Source organism: Mya arenaria, chromosome 17, assembly GCF_026914265.1.
Source record: "Mya arenaria isolate MELC-2E11 chromosome 17, ASM2691426v1".
Taxonomy (NCBI): domain Eukaryota; kingdom Metazoa; phylum Mollusca; class Bivalvia; order Myida; family Myidae; genus Mya; species Mya arenaria.
Genome location: NC_069138.1, coordinates 13,130,243 through 13,149,395, shown reverse-complemented (window position 1 = coordinate 13,149,395; position 19,153 = coordinate 13,130,243). Strand labels below are relative to the sequence as shown.

The 19,153-nt window shown below is 39.4% G+C and overlaps 1 pseudogene; it reads right to left on the bottom strand.

The window, feature by feature from the left end:
* Positions 1-2,804: 2,804 nt before the first annotated feature.
* LOC128223026 (uncharacterized) lies at positions 2,805-6,692 on the bottom strand (annotated as a pseudogene).
* Positions 6,693-19,153: the final 12,461 nt, after the last annotated feature.

Genomic DNA, 19,153 nt, shown 5'->3' with positions numbered 1-19,153 from the left:
GGTTCTGGGATACATTCCGGCGTACGTTCCCGGGTACGTTCCGGAATACGTTCTGTGGTACGTTCCGGGTTTCATTCCGGGGTACGTTTCGGGGTACGTTCAGGGTTTCATTCCAGGTTACGTTCCGGGGTACGTTCCGGGTTTCATTCCGGGGTACGTCCCGGGGTACGTTCCAGGTTACATTCAAGGGTACGTTCTTCGGTTCGTTCCGGTGAGGTTCCGGGGTACGTTTTGAGGTACATTCCGGGGTACGTTCCGGGGTACGTTCCGGTTCCGGGTTATATTTCGGGGTACCTTCCGGGGTACATTATGGATTACGCTCCGGGATACGTTCCGGGGTACATTCCGGCGTACATTCCAGCGTACGTTCCGGGGTACGTTCCGGGTTACACTGCGGGATACGTTCCGGGATATATACTGGCGTACGTTCCGGAAAACATTCCGGCGTACGTTCCGGGGTACATTCCGGGGTACGTTCACGGGTTCGTGCCGGAGTACGTTATGGGGTACGTTCCAGGGTACATTCCGGGGTCCATTACGGGGTACGTGCCGGAGTACGTTACGGGGTACATTTCGGGGTAAATTCCGGGATCCGTTACGGGGTACGTTTCAAGGTACGTGACGGGGTACGTCCTTGAGTACGTTTCGGATTACATTCGAGGGTAGGTTTCGGGGTACGTCCCAGGTGCATTCCGGAGAACGTCCCGGTGTGCATTCAGTCATGGTAAAGTTCCGATGAACTTTCCGGGTTACAATCAGGGGTATTTTCTGGGGAACGTTCTTGGGTTCATTTAAGGGACATTGTTATCCACTCGTGCACGTAAAAGAACTAGGTTTACTCTGTCTGTGCACATCGCCCCAAAACAACTAATACGACTAACACTAATGCATTTCAAGGGAAATAAAAGCATCAAGATCAACGCTAAATGTTAACAAGAGTTAATATTCGTAGGTAGTTTGGTTCCCAGAATGGTTAGAGATAGTGAAGGAGATGCTTAGGTCGAGTTTCACATCAACATGAAACCCGAGAGTTTAATTTAACCACCTAGTAAAAATATATAATTTAACCACCTAGTAATAATAAAATTCAGTAACGATTTAAAACGAGAAATTAAATAAAAGCAGTATCTTGGGACAAACTTAACTTGAAGCTTTTTCGGCTTTGTAAAATCATAGCATGAGTAAGCGTTCAAAGCGTTATCTTTCAATAACTAAATAAGATGCAGGAAATGAAATTGATAAGGTTTTAATTGATTAACAAGTACTTTACACTGAACCCGATTGAAAAGAACTTGTATAGCCTTATAAACAATTTGAAGAAATTAAATTTTGAATTAATTATAGAACATTCATAAAGTCTTCAATTAAGAATTCCGACAAAATTAATCACCAGAAATATCATATTTTCATATTTTATGCAAATTTTATTGATCCTAAAAATGAGCTTTTCATGTATTGATTTGATAAAACAATAGCTCTAAATCTTTCAAGTTTTGTACCAAATATACAGACTTCTATTTGTGTATGTAGTGGGATATAAATGATGTTGGTGTGTAACCTTATTTATACTCGTATTCGGGGTTGCTCATTCGGCGAGTGCTTCGATTAGATTGTTAGTCATTTTATAGTGCACAGACAGAATGTAACCCTGATTAGAGCTACCCTGGGTTTTAAACGTGCATCAGTGTATAGCACTGTCACAGGGGACCCCCGTTAAACGTCCCTCGTTCTTAATGCGTATTATTTCCTGGATTCAAAATCTAAATTTGATTTTCAATTTTTTTTTAACTACCATACCCCCATTTCAGAATCTTTGATAAAACCGACATCACTAGACAGACAACTCCTTCGTTTCATTTATATTTTAACATTTTGTTTATAATTTAGTTTAAGAGTAACAAGAAATATTAAAGCTCTCAACGCATTGCATTATTGATCACATAATTAACAAACATACTCAAGCTATACTGAAATAACAATGGTTTTACAATGTTACTATACTGTTTTGACCGCGTAAAAGTTTAAACATCGACGTTTAAAAGCATAATCAACAAGTTCTCGAAATATGTATGACATGTTCTTTATTATAATAAGCTTTAACCTTTTGTGCAAATAGTATGCCACAAATGTTTCACCGTCCCTTTTGATAAAATAGAGTTTGAATTCAAACGTGTACTATAAAATTTCCAAATTATTTGTAGTCCTGTGCTTAACAACAAGGGCGTTAGCCTTCATATTGAATATATTCAAGTGGAGGTTGTCATAAGGAATGTGCTTCCTTAAATCAACTGTGTCCTTGACATGTTATGCTATCTTCTTTTTTAACTTTATGTACCATGTGTTTGTAAATTTTAATCTTCCCATGAATAGCCATCAACCCTCCATTCTATCCCTCATCTTTATGTGAAACCAGTGAATTTCGACTAGATGTTATTGAACATAATGTTCACATGCTAGTACGTTCGTCATAAATATATGTTTTGTGAGAATTAAGTAGTCGACGCTTTCAAATTGTGTTGAGCAGTGTAAATCTTTTTACTATAAACTGTCCTCGACCGAATAATTTGATAGCAGTCGTGAAGATTTAAAATTTAATTAAAAAGGACTCGCAATACATTGAACTTCAACGAAAACCTCCTTTTCCTAATAATGCCTTAGTTACATTTATTAATAATAACACAACAATTCATTTTTAATTACTATATTTAAACCTATATATTCGCAATTCAGTAACATACCTACGACAGTACACTACAACTTCTAAGATCTAACAGCAATTCATACCAATGTCCGACAATCAATCAATCATATATATTTATATATCAAGTACTTAAAGTAGATATCTTTAGCAAAATGTACCAATTTCAATTATAAACATTCTCGACGTTTTGTCCCTGTAATTTGAATAATTTAAAACAAATAAAATAAAACACAGCAAAACAAAGAAATGTGGAATTTCACGCCATGAAATGTTTTCTGTGAATAATAGAGAACATCATATGTGCACAAATATTGCGCTTATCAGCTCTTTAGATTATATTTACTTATTTGCAACACTTACCCTTGGGTTAATATTATATTGACAACACCAAGAACGCATAAGTTAGGCCACTCTTAAGTTTTGTTTGACAAATTTTGACGAAATGATATGTATATTTATTAAGTTAAAAGGCAAGAGTAAGCGATCTATAATAAATATTTAGGATTATTGAGAACTGCAATACACACTAATTTTTGCCTCCCCATTTCAATTTCACTCTATATATATTTATATATAAATTTATATGCCAATTTTGATTTTTAAATACATACACTATACATGAATACGTCGTTTTGAATTAATAAAATATACAATAAAAATAATTCTAATGTTGTATATAAGTGGAAAAACATTGAATTAAAATAGATTAATATTTACAATTTCAAAAACAAAATCACCTGATACATGTACAACTAAAAGATCAGTATAAACCTTACTAAAATAAACATTGTCATACACACAGATATGACGTCAGATAAACATACAACCTTATTATATCCAAAGGTGGTTCAGAGTTCAACACAGCTTGACAACAATGATATTATTGTTACTACACCCAACAATGAGGCTGGAGGTAGGTTCACTGAACCATACTGACTCAGGGTGATCAGTCCCTGTGACAACTGTGGCCAACTTCTGCCTACCTTTTCGGTCTACCTGCAACACAGTGCGAGAGTCAAACCCACACACAAACACATGACCACTAGGGCTGACGCATAGTCCAATTGGCGTCTGCAATTCAGGATTTTCAAATGCATATAGCTCTTGTCCATCTTTATTTAATGTTACTAATTCATGGTCATATGTATTGGTAACATAAATTCTCTCCCCATCAGGACTTACAGCACAACTGGACAATGTGTTGTACTGAGATGTGTCATCATAAATTTTGTTCCCTTTGTCCATCCATGGTGTATCGGTAAAGGATGTTTTCGGTGCAGACATACAACTTGCCCTGATGATGGGCAATGGACCTGATGAAATCGTATGTGGTGAGTTTTCTCACTGGCTGCAGCTGCCCTCTGGTCATCGTCAGAAAGTGGACCTCATCTAGGACCTTTAAATCAGTAACAGCTACAGCAACCTCGTTGGAGGAAGTATAACACATGGTACGAGGAAATGCTGGAAGATCATAATGATCAATGATCTCGTACTGCTGGTTCAGAAGCTTTACTCTCCTATTGTTAAAATCACAAATGACCACCTCTCCACTGGGCAACTCGCAAATACCTGTAATCAGGCAATTATTTACATCTTTCTTTATTTTCACTGAAAAGCGACTTTGACTTTGAGTCTTATATACATGGACGGTATCTGTTGTTTTTGACATGGAATCTACAGTTCCAACATCCCCAAGGCTATTAAGGTTTCTTAGAAATGTCGTTACACTTTCAGCAGATTCGAACTTCATTCCTTCTTTTGGCCTTTTCTGTATATTTTTCACCATACTCTTTGTCTTACTCAACATTGATTGACATTTTGTTAATCCAATGTAAGAATTGCTCTCCTTATGTTTACCAGTAATCTGCTGAAGGTTATCCACAATGGTCTTGAGTTGGTCATTCATATGGGCACAAGTGTCCAAATCATCTTTTAAACTCTGGTCTAAATCTTTCATCAAATTATCCAATTGATCAACAGTATTTTTCTCCAGCTCGTCTAAAATCTTGTTCGTTTTTTTGCGGAGATCCTTGATTTCAGCAATGATGTTTTTGTAGGAGTCCTTAAGTGAGTCTTGGTCTTTCATCCTGGCATGTTTGAGCTTATCTAGCATGCTCCTCATCTTGTCCACTACTCCTGGCAGCTGCTTGAATTCTTGTGTTTCAAGAAAGCCTCTCGCCAGGTCAGGCAAGTGACTGATGCTGCTACATAGCCTGGAATACATAGACACATGTCTTACTCAATAAAGACTTGCCAGAATGAATGTCACATTGAAAAGATGGGAGGTTGAACATGTATAGCTTAGCATATATTCCTGGTGATATTTAGCAATGATCCATCTTCAAAGTACCAGTTAAACTGTTTTATCGGTAATTATGTAATCAACTAGATTGATGAACATAGCAGACCAAACAAAAAATAAAACAAAAAAACTAAAATAAACTTAAAATGTTTAAGGACTCTACACTTAATTATTTAGAAGTTATTGACCGCAAACCACTTTTCTAGTAAAGGTCAACTCGACCTTCTGATTTTATAACTGATAGGCACATCTGACTAATTATTGTCAGACCGCATATTAAATATGGACTTAAAGGACTCTATAAGTGTGTCAAAAGTTACTGATCACAGGCTTTAAATTACATGAGTGATGGTGATACTATTTAATTGAAAAATATAGGGAGTGGCGTGTTACAATTTTTAGAATACATCCCTGCTTTAACAAATCAACTTTATATTTCCTCCCATTCAAGCTCTTGAAAGATTGAGTCAAGTTACAGAAATCATCACTGTGTTCAATGTTTGCATATTTTTCGGATCAGCTTGTTTAATCAAGAGTTGTCTCTGAAACGTTTGATATTTGGCTCTGAGAACAACCTGAACTTTTGGAGCGATAAACCGAGGGGGGGGGGGGGAGATTTCGCACCGTTGGTATTTGATGTCGTTTAAACGTAATTTGCTCCCGGGGGTATTTCGATTTTGGTAGGCTTTATTCCAGTTTATTTTCTCAATTAAAACAAATTCATCGGCAGAAAATTGTTATACATAAGTACTGTATATTCCAGTCAAATTATTTTGAAGTTTCATGACATATATATGTTTTTCTTAACTTAGTAATAGTCTCATAAAAGTTGACGAAAGGACACATGAATTTTTAATAAATTCCTGTAAATGATCTCTGTATCGATAATGAATAACTTAATCGACATATAATATTATTAAATATAATTATAACGACACTAGTCACTTAAAATAGCTTTATCAATATATTTGTGTATATTTTTATCACAAACTATTGACTATTTATTGAAAATATTATATTTTTAATTGCTATAATTATAATCCCGTTGGCATATTTTCTCTTGGAGGCAAATTTAACCACGAGGCAAATGTTTGTCATATAAACAATACATAGGAGAAGCACATCTCAAAACCATGCTGTGTCCATCTAACTTTGGTGGAATTTTAATTGAGGGAACAATAACTTTCTGATGATAAACACTCACCTGTGGTTGAGAGCCACACATACACTGCAGCATAATTCCTGGTGGTCATTACAGTGGACATTAAGCTTGTCTCCGTGTTGGTCACATTTATCTAGGGAGAACCCCGACCATTTCTGTATTTCTCTACGCCCGCACACAGTATGATTCTTATGATATCCATTATGCATTGCCACACACTTGTCACACAAATAGTGTTCACATTGTGGACAGAAGTGCTGGGCTTCAGTGTTTAAGTCATCTTCCTCACACTTGGAACAACTGTAGTCATGAATTAGGTCAGATCCCTTATAAATGGATGAACCACCAGAGGCCATTTTTCTTCTTCTAATTATAATATTACATTTTATTCAAATTGAAATAAGTCTGCATGCAACCTGTGTCACAGATATAAACTTTTTTTCATTCCACAATGCTGATCATTTTAATAATACTTGACTAAATCAGGAACCGAAATGTATATACATTCACATATTGGTTAACCGCCATTGCTGTGACAAGTTTAAACTACGTAACAAACTATTCAATAATTTGGTTATTTTCCATTCGTAATGCAGACCGGGAAGTTATATTCTTTAATGATCCTTTTTTATCAATATACTTACCGGATCCATATTTTACATTCGACATAAACAACTGAGTTAAATGTCTGGCGTACAACAAGCAGATTAAAATACGATTTCGTAAATAAAATGTATGCATTTATTTAATGTTTGTACTTATTATTAAGTTAAACGTGTGGTTAAAAACAGATAGTCTGTTTTTTTTATATTCCAAAGAGGTTGGGCATTTCTTAACAGATTTATTTAATATTCAAAAAATCTTAAAACCTTTCGAAACCCGTTGACTCGACATCCAAGGGACCGGCCAAAATACTTCTCGCGAATATCGAGCCAAGCGGGAATGGTTATAAAGAATACAAGAAAATTGGTCCTTGACATCCACATCGAGCCAACGGGGAAATCTAGCATAGCAATATCGTCCAAAGCATCCACTACCACATACAACTTAAAAACACCTTCTGGAAGGTTCAACACTATCTGTCTATTGATAACAAAGCAATAATTGTTTAAAACATAAAGCTTAATTTATCAATCAAAGGGCTATAACTCTAGTGATACTGAATTGATCCAGACACTTGTTTGTGCATAAATGCACTTTAGTTATACATATTCTATATAAGTTGCATATCTGTATATTTATGTCAGAAAGTTATAGCTTCGGATAGACAGAATATATATATAGGGCAATAAGTCTATTGTTACAGACTCAATATTAACGTGCAGCATTAGAAGAATATCAGAACGGGTTGGAGGACAATAAATGTACAGACTATATATCTTTGCCGGGTTCAAAACATTTAGAAAATACCAAAAGTATTTCAGTAATTTGCCCGGCCAGACCCGAGTTTAAACCAAGGTCCTCTCGCTCGCTAGTCCAGCATGTTATCACCAGTCCAACTATCCACATTCCACGATGGCAAACGGTGCCTATAACAACCATGAATGTCATCTCTCTAAGTGTTCATCATTTCCATCAAAAGCCACTAATTACATCATTCCATTACATCGATTTCTAGTGGCAAATTCAGAAATGGGCTGAATATGAATTGTGTTTAATTGGCTGTAAAGTCTAATTTTAAGTTGATACAAATGATGACTGACATACTAAGCATGCGATTATGAATAAGAATAATTGCAATAAAAAGGAAATGTCGTATAGACCTTGAATTGAAAACCTCCAAATTGTCATATCTTTGTTCAGCTACCAAAACTTTATAATAGTGCATTGACAGTATATTATGCACTTGTGACAGTATAATTAAATTTGAGGTATTATGTTTAAGTTTACCATACAAAACTCTATAATTATATTTTGTGGTTTTCAACATTGGAGACGTAGAGTGGATCAATAATCAACCGATGTGCGTAAATATCAGACGGTCTTTAAAAATTGTGTTTGTAAAAACGTCTTTGTTTCATTGAATAGTTATGATTTATCTATTTATTCTAAATGTTCTGTACTGTGCGTGTGGAGATCGTGATCTTCCAATAATGCTTTATTAACAAACCCCCATTCTATTCCAGTTCCAATTGTATGTAAATAAAATCTATTAGATTTGATAGTTGAACCTTTCAATATTTGCCGAGCTGTAAATCACCTTTCAATTTAAAGTTCCAAAGCCTGAAATTTTTTAAAGCGATTATGTCAATGTCAAGTTTTGTCGCAAATAAAGTTTGAAATTAGCCTAAAATCAACTGGCAATAGTTCAAACTTAACATAAAACCTCTTACGTGACTTAAAAGTCTTTGTCACATTTTTGAACAATAAAACAACCACACATTAAACTTATTTAATTATTTATTCAAACTCATATATTCGTCATTCATTAATATATCTTATATTACAGACCAATGCAACTACAAACTTCTAACAACAATCTGCAACACGAGCTGTCTCGAATATTCCGCCGCAATATGATAACAAACACAACCTTAACAGATAACAAACGGCCATAACTCTATACTATATACATCTTGAAGTTATCTAACTTTATATATTAATGCCTTTAGATGGTTTATAACCTATGTATAAGGTTTTAATGCAATACATAAAGTTGTAGCTGAGATATTGACTTATATGAGCTTACATGCAAAACCTTAACAAGAATTTCCATTTCGAATATTGAAGAGCATAAATTCCATTATATGCAAGATAGAGTTACCTAACTTAATTTATTAAGTAGGTTGGATGAATGGGATGGATGTGCGTAATGTTCCAATGCAATACATGACGTTTTTGTTGAGCTAATGACTTAAATGTGCTTACATGCAAACCTTTACCAAAGTGTGACACCAACGATAAGCCCTGTAGGGTAAGAAGTATAGCTCTTCATTCTTTTCAAAAGGTCGAGCTTGAAATGTCCAACAATCAATCATATTTATTACGATATTTCTTCAAATTGATATAATTAAAAACCTATTTCCCATTGGAACATTATCGAATCATCCTGGAAATAGTTTATAAAAAGAATTAAAAAAAAGTAAAGCAAAATATGTGGCCTCACGCTATGAAATGTTTTTGTTCGCATCATAAAGAAAATTACTAGGGCACAAACCTCGCTTTTCATGATTTAAAATTATAATTACTTTTAAATAGTACTAACCATTTAGTTTATATATTGTAATATTATGATACTTTAAAGTTTACAAGTAAACAATATCAATATAAAAAATCACCTGATATATGTACAATTAAAAGATCATTAACCCTCAGAAATGAAACATTTGTCAAACACCATACACATCACATAAAATGATACTTAAATATATTTCATAACTTACACAGCTTAAAAACAATGATGTATCCGTTAAAATCCCCAACAATGAGTCTGGAGGTTTTTCAATGAACCACACTGACGAAGGCCCACACAAGCCACCTTTCATCCTCGCAACTGTGTCCAGCTTCATTCTCCCTTCCCGGTCTACCTGTAACACAGTGTCCGACCCCTTACAACACACAAATACATGATCACTTGGGCTGACACACAGTCCAGTGGGCTCCTGTAGATCAGAATCTTCTAATACAGATACCACTTTTTCGACTTTATCCAGTGTAACTAATTTATGTTCTTTGTTATCTAAAACATAAATTCTCTCCCCATCAGGAGTAACATCACACTTATACATATTCAGGCCTGCGGACATGTCATCATATATCTTGTTCTTAATGTCTCCATCCATGGTGCACTGGTCCAGCCGTATATTGGAGCACAAATACAGCTGGCCCTCTTGGTGGGCAATGGTTAGGCACCGATACCTTTGGCGATCTTTCTCACTATATTAAGCTGCCCGCTGTCCACCGTCTGGAAGTGTACCTCAAGATAATACTCGTACACATAAACACCAGCTACAGCAACCTCGTTGTAAGCAATATAACACAATCCTTGAGGATCTTGAAGATCATAGTGACCAATGACCTTGTATTGCTGGTTTAGAAGCTTCACTCTTTCGCTTTTGCAATCTGCAATAACCACCTCTCCACTGGGCAACTCACAAATACCTACAGTATGGCAATTTGTTTTATCTTTTTTAATTTTAACAGAAAAGTGTATTTGACTTTCAGCCTGATGCACATCGATGGAATATGTTGTTTTTGACGTGGAATGTGATCTTTCAACCAAGGTTGTTGAGGTTTCTGAGAAATCGTAATACTCTTTTATCAAATTTGACACTCATCATTTCTTTTGGCCTTCTTTGTCTTTCTTGCACCTTGTTTAACTTGATCTGTCATTTTCTAAATCCAATATAAGAATTGGTCTCCTTGTGTTTGCCAGAAATCTGCTCGACCTTGTCCAACATGGTAGTTAGTTGGTCATTCATATGCGCACAAGTGTCCAAATCATCTTTGACACTCAGCTCTAAATCTTTCATCAAACTATCCCATTGTTTTACTTTTGCAGATGTGCTGGGCTTCAGTGTTTAAGTCATCTTCCTCACACTTGGAACAACTGTAATCATGGATCTGGTCAGATTTCTTATAAACGGATGAACCTCCAGATGCCATTTTATCTTCTTTTCATTTTAATATTACAGTATATTCAAATGATAAAATGTCTGCATGTTACCTGTGTCACAGATATCAACGCTTTTTTTATTCAACAATGCTGATTATTTTAATGGGTCTTCACTTGAATATAAGCCGTTTTATTGCATTTGTAACCGCCATTTCAGTTACAAGTTAAAACTGCGAATCTGATAGTAATTGCGTTGGTAATGCTCCATTTGTCATTGATTCACTTAACTAAGAAGCAAACACATTCGATGATCTTTTTTATAAATGAATCAATTAGACCCACACAAAATACTCGACCTGAAAAAATTGTTTTCAATATTTATAGGAAAAACAATATTTGAAGTAAAAAAATAGGTTTCGGTAGATGTTGTTCAATAACAAAAACAAACTTCATCCATTGTCCTTGAGTTCAACTTGAAGTTTTAACAAACAGATAAGAGTAACAAACAGATAAGAATATTTCGTTAACCAGTTAGTATGTTTCTTATTAAGTGAAATTGGCACACATTAACTAGTAACCGGTAAGCGCCTGAATCTGAAATGCATTTACGTTAACCAGTTAGTAAGTTACTTATTAAGTGGATTTCGCAAACCATAACTAGTTAACCAGTTAGTGTTGTACAGCTAAAAAAGGTAATAGGTGGTAATTCTGGGCACTTTCAAGCCTGTTTTTAGTCTTATGATATCTATCTGACCAAAAACATTTAACGAATTTAACTAGATAGCAAGATAATCATCGCTAAAATTAAGTGGTTAACACGAAACAATTTGCGAACATTAACAGGTTATCTTACGGCAGTTATATGCTACCATAGTTTATCATATTCCCCAAAAAACGTTGTTTAGGGACCTTCCGCAGTGCAAAAATGGGTGGCGAAGGCAAACAATTAAAACGTTTCAATTTTTTTCAGTTTTTTTAAAGTTTGATGAACAATACTTTTCAGAGGTAAAGCATACATATTTTGAGACATGTTTTGGGTGATAAGGAATGGACCAAATTTTACGAAAGAAGATTATATCACATTTTGGATAAAACAAGCATTTGAATTTTATGGAAATGTCCTTATACAACATGAATATTTAACGTTATGGGGTATGTTCCAGTGTACATTCCGGTGTACGTTCCGGTGTACGTTCATGGGTTCATTCCGGTGTACGTTCCGGAGTACGTTCCAGGGTATGTTCCGGTGTACGTTCCGGTGTACGTTCATGGGTTCATTCCGGTGTACGTTCCGGAGTACGTTGCAGGGTATGTTGCGGTGTACCTTCTGGTGTACGTTCCTGTATACGTTCCTGGGTTCATTCCGGGGTACGTTCCAGTGAACGTTCCGGAGTACGTTGCAGGGTATGTTACGATAAACGTTCCGGGATACGTTCCAGGGTTTGTTCCGGGGTACGTTCCGCTGTACAATCCGGTGTACGTTTGTGGGTTCATTCCGGGCTATGTTCCAGTTTACGTTCCAGGGTATGTTACGGTGAACGTTCCAGTGTACGTCCCTGGTTTCATTTCGGGGTACGTTCCGGAGTACGTTCCAGGGTATGTACCGGGGTACGTTCCGGGGTTTGTTACGGTGACCGTTCCGTTGTACGTTCCTGGAAACATTCCAGTGTACGTTCCGGTGTAAGTTCCTGGTTTCATTCCGGTGTACGTTCCGGAGTACGTTCCTGGATACATTCTGGTGTAAAATCCGGTGTACGCTCCTGGGTACGTTCCAGAGTTCGTTCCAGGGTATGTTCCGCGGTACGTTCCAGGGTATGTTACGGTGAACGTTCCGGTGTACTTCCTGGATACAATCCGGTGTATGTTCCGGTGTACGTTCCTGGGTTATTCCGGTGTACGTGCCGAAGTACGTTCCGGTGTACGTTCCTGGGTTCATTCCGGTATATGTGCCTGAGTACGTTCCAAGGTATGTTCCGGTGTACGTTCCGGTGAACGTTTCTGGGTTCATTCCGGTAAACGTTCCGGAGTACGTTTCGGGGTTTGTTCCTGGGTACGTTCCGGTGTTCATTCCGGGCAATGTAATGGAGTACATTCCGGGGTGCTTTCCGAGGTATATTCCGGGATATGTTCCCTGGTACGTTCAGGGTATGTTCCGGTGAACATTCCGGTGAAAATTCCGGAAAACATTCCAGGGTATGTTCCGGGGTTTGATCCGGTGTACGCTCCGGGGTACGTTACTGGGTATATTCCGGGGTACGTTCCGGAATATGTTCCGGGGTACGTTCCTGGGTATGTTACAGGGAACATTCCGAGGTGCGTTCCGGGGTTTATTCCAGGTACGTTACGGCAAACGTTCCGGGGTACATTTTAAGCTATATTCAGTAGTACATTCCGGGGTACGTTACGGCGAACGTTTCAGGGTGTGTTGGGAGCTAACTTCCGGAGAAAAATCCGGATTACATTCCTGGTTGAATTCTGGAGTAAATTCTGGGGTACGTTCAGGGTTGAGTGACTGACTACATTCCGAAGAAAGTTACAGGGAACGTTTCGGGGTAAATTACGAGGTATGTTCCGGGGTACATTTCGGGGTACGTTCAGGGTTACGTTCAGGGTAATATTTTGGGTTACGTTTTGGGTTACGTTACCGTTTAGGGTCAATTCTGGTGTAAGTTACGGAATGCGTTAAGGATTAAATTTCGGGGTCCATTTCGGAGAACGTTTCGGGGTACGTTACGGGCTTTATTCTTGGGTACGTTACGGGTAGTGTTCCGGGGTACGTTCATGGTTACATTCCGGGGTACGTTTACGGGTACATTCCGGGGAATGTTCGTAGTTACGTTCCGGGGTATGTTAAGGGTTACATTCCGGGGGTACATTCAGGGGTACATTCCGGGGTTTATTGTTACGTTTCGGGCTACATTTAGGTTTACATTCAGAGTGTACGTTCAAGGGTAAATTCCGGGGTATGTTCATAGTTAAGTTCCGAGGTTTGTTCCAGGGTACGTTCAGGGGTACATTCCGGGGTATGTTCATGGAAAAGTTCCGGGGTACGCTCCAGGGAGCATTCGGGCTACGTTCCATGGAACATTCGGTGTACGTTCCAGGGCACATTCCGGATACGTTACAGGGAGCAATGCGAGGTAGGTTCCAGGGTACATTCCGGTGTACGTTCAGGGGTACTTTCCGGGGTACGTTCAGGGTTACATTCCGGGTTATGTTCAGGGGAACATTCCGGGGTAGGTTCAGGGGTAAATTGCGGTGTACGTTCCGGAGTAGGTTCAGGGTTACATTCCGGGGTACGTTCAGCGGAACATTCCGGGCTACGTTCCGGGGTACGTTCAGGGTTATATTCCGGAACCGTTCCGGGGTACGTTCCGGGGTACGTTCAGGGGTACGTTCCGGGGTACGTTCAGGGATATGTTCTGAGTTACATTCCGGGGTACGTTCCGGGGTACGTTCCGGGGTACGTTCCGGGGTACGTTCAGGGGTATGTTCTGAGTTACATCTCGTTTCGGAGAACGTTTCGGGGTTAGTTACAGGCTTTATTCTGGGGTACGTTACGGGTCGTGTTCCGGGGTACGTTCATGGTTACATTCCGGGGTACGTTTACGGGTACATTCCGGGGAATGTTCGTAGTTACGTTCCGGGGTATGTTAAAGGTTACATTCCGGGGGTACGTTCAGGGGTATATTCCAGGGTATGTTTATTTTTACGTTTCGGGCTACATTTAGGGTTACATTCAGGGTGTACGTTCAAGGGTAAATTCCGGGGTATGTTCATAGTTAAGTTCCGGGGTTCGTTCCAGGGTATATTCCAGGTTACGTTCAGGGATACATTCCGGGGTATGTTCATGGAAAAGTTCCGGGGTACGTTCCAGGGAGCATTCGGGCTACGTTCCATGGAGCATTCGGTGTACGTTCCAGGGTACATTCCGGGTACGTTACAGGGAGCAATGCGGGGTAAGTTCCAAGGTACATTCCGGTGTACGTTCAGGAGTACTTTCCGTGGTACATTCAGGTTTACATTCCGGGTAATGTTCAGGGGAATATTCCGGGGTACGTTCAGGGGTAAATTGCGGGGTACGTTCCGGGGTACGTTCAGGGTTACATTCCGGGGTACGTTCAGGGGAACATTCCGGGCTATGTTCCGGGGTACGTTTAGGGTTATATTCCGGAACCGTTCCGGGGTACGTTCCGGGGTACGTTCAGGGTTACATTCCGGGGTACGTTCAGGGGAACATTCCGGGTTAAGTTCCGGGGTACGTTCAGGGTAACATTCCGGAACCGTTCCGGGGTACGTTCCGGGGTACGTTCAGGGTTTAATTCCGGGCTACGTTCTGGGGTACGTTCAGGGTTACATTACGGGGTACGTTCCTGGTTACGTTCCGTGGTACGTTCCGGGGTACGTTCAGGGGTACGTTCCGTGGTACATTCCGGGGTACGTTTCGGGGTTCGTTCAGAGATATGTTCTGAGTTACATTCCTTGGTACGTTTCGGGGTACATTCCGGGGTAAATTCCAGGGTACGTTCAATATTTCATTCCGGGGTACGTTCCTGGGTACATTCCGGGAACGTTTAGGGGTACATTCCGGGGTACGTTCAAGGTTACATTCAGGGGTACATTAAGGGTTTCATTTCGGGGTACGTTCAGTGTAAGTTTTCGGGGTACATTCCGGGGAACGTTCGCGGTAAATTTCGGGGTATGCTCCGGTGTACATTCCGGGGAACGTTCCGGTGTACGATCCGGTGTAAGTTACGGGATTCGTTCCGGGATACGTTCCGGGGTATTTTCGAACGCACGTTCCGGGATAAGTTCCGGTGTACATTCCGAGGAACGTTCCGGGGTATGTTCCGGGGTACATTCCGGGGTAAGTTCCGGTACGCTCCGTGGTATGTTACAGGGTTTGTACCGGTGTACGTTCGGGGATACATTCTGGGTAACATTCCGGAGACGTTCGAGGTACATTCCAGGGTATGTTCTGGTGTACATGGGAACTTTATGGGGTATGTTCAAGGGTACTTTCCGGGGTACGTTTCGGTGTACATTCGTTGATACGTTCCGGTGTATGTTCCGGGGTACGTTCCTGTGTACATTCCGGGGTACGTTCAGAGGTATATTCCGGGGTATGTTCATAGCTAAGTTCAGGGGTACGTTCCTGGGAGCATTCGGGGTACGTTCCAGGGTACATTCCGGGGTACGTTCCAAGGAGCATTCAGGGGTAAGTTCCAGGGTACATTCAAGGGTACGTTTAGGGGTACATTCCGGGGTACGTTCAGGGTACATACAAGGGTATGTTCAGGGTTACATTCCGGGGTACGTTCAGGGGTACATTCCGGGGTACGTTCAGGATTACATTCTGGGGTACGTATAGGGGTACATTCCGGGCTACGTTCCGAGGTACGTTCAGGGTTATATTCCGGAACCGTTCCGTGGTACGTTCCGGGGAACGTTCAGGGGTACATTCCTGGGTATGTTCCGGTGTACATTCCGGGGTTCGTTCCGTTGTACGTGCCGGGGTACGATCAGGTGTAAGTTCCGGGATACTTTCCGGTGTATTTTCGAACGTACGTTCCGGGTTAAGTTACGGTGTACATTCCGAGGAACGTTCCGGGCTATGTTCCGGGGAACATTCCGGGGTAAGTTTCGGTACGTTCCGTGGTACGTTACAGGGTATGCACCGGTGAACGTTCCGGGATACATTCCGGAGTGCATTCCGGAGAACGTTCGGTGTACAGTCCAGGGTATATTCCGGTTTTGCATGGGAACTTTCTGGGGTACGTTCAAAGGTACGTTCCGGAGTACGTTTGGGTGTACATTCCTTGATACGTTCCGGTGTATGTTCCGGGATACGTTCCGATGCACTTTCCGGGGAACGTTCCGGGATGCATTCCGGGGTATCTTCCGGGGTACATTACGGGGTATGTTCCGGGGTACGTTTTGTGGAACGTTCAGGGTAATGTTCCGTGGTTCGTTCCGTGGTACGTTCTTGGGTACATTCCGGGGCACGTTCCGGGGTAAATTCAGGGTACATTCCGGGGAACGTGCTGGGTTACGTCCAAGGTACGTTCTTGGTTCGTTTTTAGGGTACATTGTGTAGTAGGTTTTTGGGGAACGTCCCAGGTGCGTTCCGAGGCTCGTCTCGGTATGCATTCAAAGTAAAGTTACGTGGAATTTCCCGGGGTTAAATCAAAGGTAGGTTCCTTTGTACATTCAGGTCTATTATTATACGCTGATGCACGTACAAGAACCAGGGTTGCTCAGTATGTGTACTACCCGCCAAAAACAACTAATACGACTAACACTCTCATGCATTTCAGGGGAAATAAAAGCTGCAAGATCAACGCTAAATGTTCGGTTTGGTTCCCAGCATGGTTAAAAAGGCAGAGTGGGGGATCGGATGAGATAGTGTAGGTGATGCATAGGTGAGCTTTATATCAACAAGAATCCCCCAGAGTTTATTTTACCCGCCAAGTAATAATTAAATTTAGTTAAGATTTAGAATAAGAAAATAAATGCAGTAACTTAGGAAAAACTACTTGGAGTTATTTGTCTTTGTAAAATAATAGTACGAGTAAGTAGTGTTCAAATCGTGATCTTTCGTTGTAAGAAATGAAATGTATTAAGTTTTAATTGATAAGCAAGTTTTATGACTTTACATTGAAACCCAATTAAAAATAACTTGTACGTGATCCGCCTTTTCAACAATTAGAACAATTGAAATTTTGAATTAATTCAAGTAATTCAAGAACATTCATAAAGCCTTCAATTATGAATTCTGACAATTTTTTATATAAAATTAATCACCAGAAATATGTATTTCCATATTTTCTCGTAAATTTAATTGGTTCTAAAAAAAATTAAAACTTTTCATGTATATTTATATGTTAAAACAATAATTCTAAATCTTGCAAGAAATATATCGACATCAATTTTTGTTTGAATTGGGAGACAATTTGTTGGATTGTGTACCGGGACAAAACCTGAGATTCCCGGAGGAGTGAAACCGTAACCTGAATGACAAAGAGAAATTGAGTAAGGAGTACAATCTAGCCAGCGAAGCCTGCTTTGTAAAAACTAAAGATTTTTCTGGCTGGTTAGTGAACATTCTGCGTAGAATCTGTAGCTGCTACTGGCTGGTAAGTGAAGCCTTCGTGTAAAATTTAAAGCTATTACTGGCTGGGCAGTGACGCCTTGCGGTGAAACTTAAGCGTTGAATCTGTAGCTGCTACTGGCTGGTAAGTGAAGCCTGCTTTATTGAGTGGAAGTTTGTGTTTGTCAGTGAAGCCTCTGCGGTGAATTTGAAGATGTTACTGGTTGGTCAGTGAAGCCTGCGATGTTAATTTGAAGCTGTTACTGGCTTGTCAGTGAAGCCTTCGATGTAAAATTGAAGCTGTTACTGGCTTGCCAGTGAAGCCTGCGATGCAAAATTGAAGCTGTTACTGGCTTGTCAGTGAAGTATGCGTTGTTTATTCGAAGCTGTTATTGAATGGTCAGTGAAGCCTGCGTTGTAAATTCGAACTAGTTACTGGTTATTACTGGCTATTTATTCGAACATGTTATTGAATGGTCAGTGTGACCTGCGTTGTAAATTCGAACTAGTTACTGAGTATTACTGGCTATTAATTCGAAGCTGTTATTGACTGGTCAGTGAGGGCTGCGTTGTAAATTCGGACTAGTTACCGGCTATTACTGGCTATAAATTCGATGCTGTTACATTTTCAAAAAAATGGACAATTTTAGTTTTAAGATTACTATAAAATTCTTAAAAGTTTGTTTTGTGAATGTCAATATTAATGACGTACAATATATAAATAACCAACCGATAATCGTTGATAACAGAGGGTCTATATATTCTGTTTACATTCCGGTCTTAAGGTAGTACGACCATGACGCGTATCATTGTAAACCAATATCAGCTTGATGATTTCTTAAAGAGTATTATTTCCTGGATTAAAAAACAAAATATAATTTTCAAAAATCAATGTTAATTTAACTACCATACCCCTATTTCAGATAAAAACGACATCACTAGACAGACAACTCCTTCATTCCACGTATTTTTCAACATTTTGGTTTTAATTTGTTCGTAGGGTAAGAAGAAATATGTTTGCTTTCAATGCAATGCATTATTGATCACGTCATTAACAAACATATTCAAACTATACTGAAACAATAACATGGTTTTACAATGTTACTATACTGTTTTGACCGCGTAAAAGTTTGAACATCGGCGTTTAAAAAAAACATAACCAACACGTTCTCGAAATATGTAACCTTTTTGCAAATATTATGCCACAAACGTTTAACCGTCCCTGTTGATAAAAATAGAGTTTGAATTCGAAATTGTACCATGAAATTCTTAGAATTAGTGTAGTCCTGTGCTTAATAACAAGGGCGTTAGCATTCACATTGAATATATTCAAGTGGAGGTTG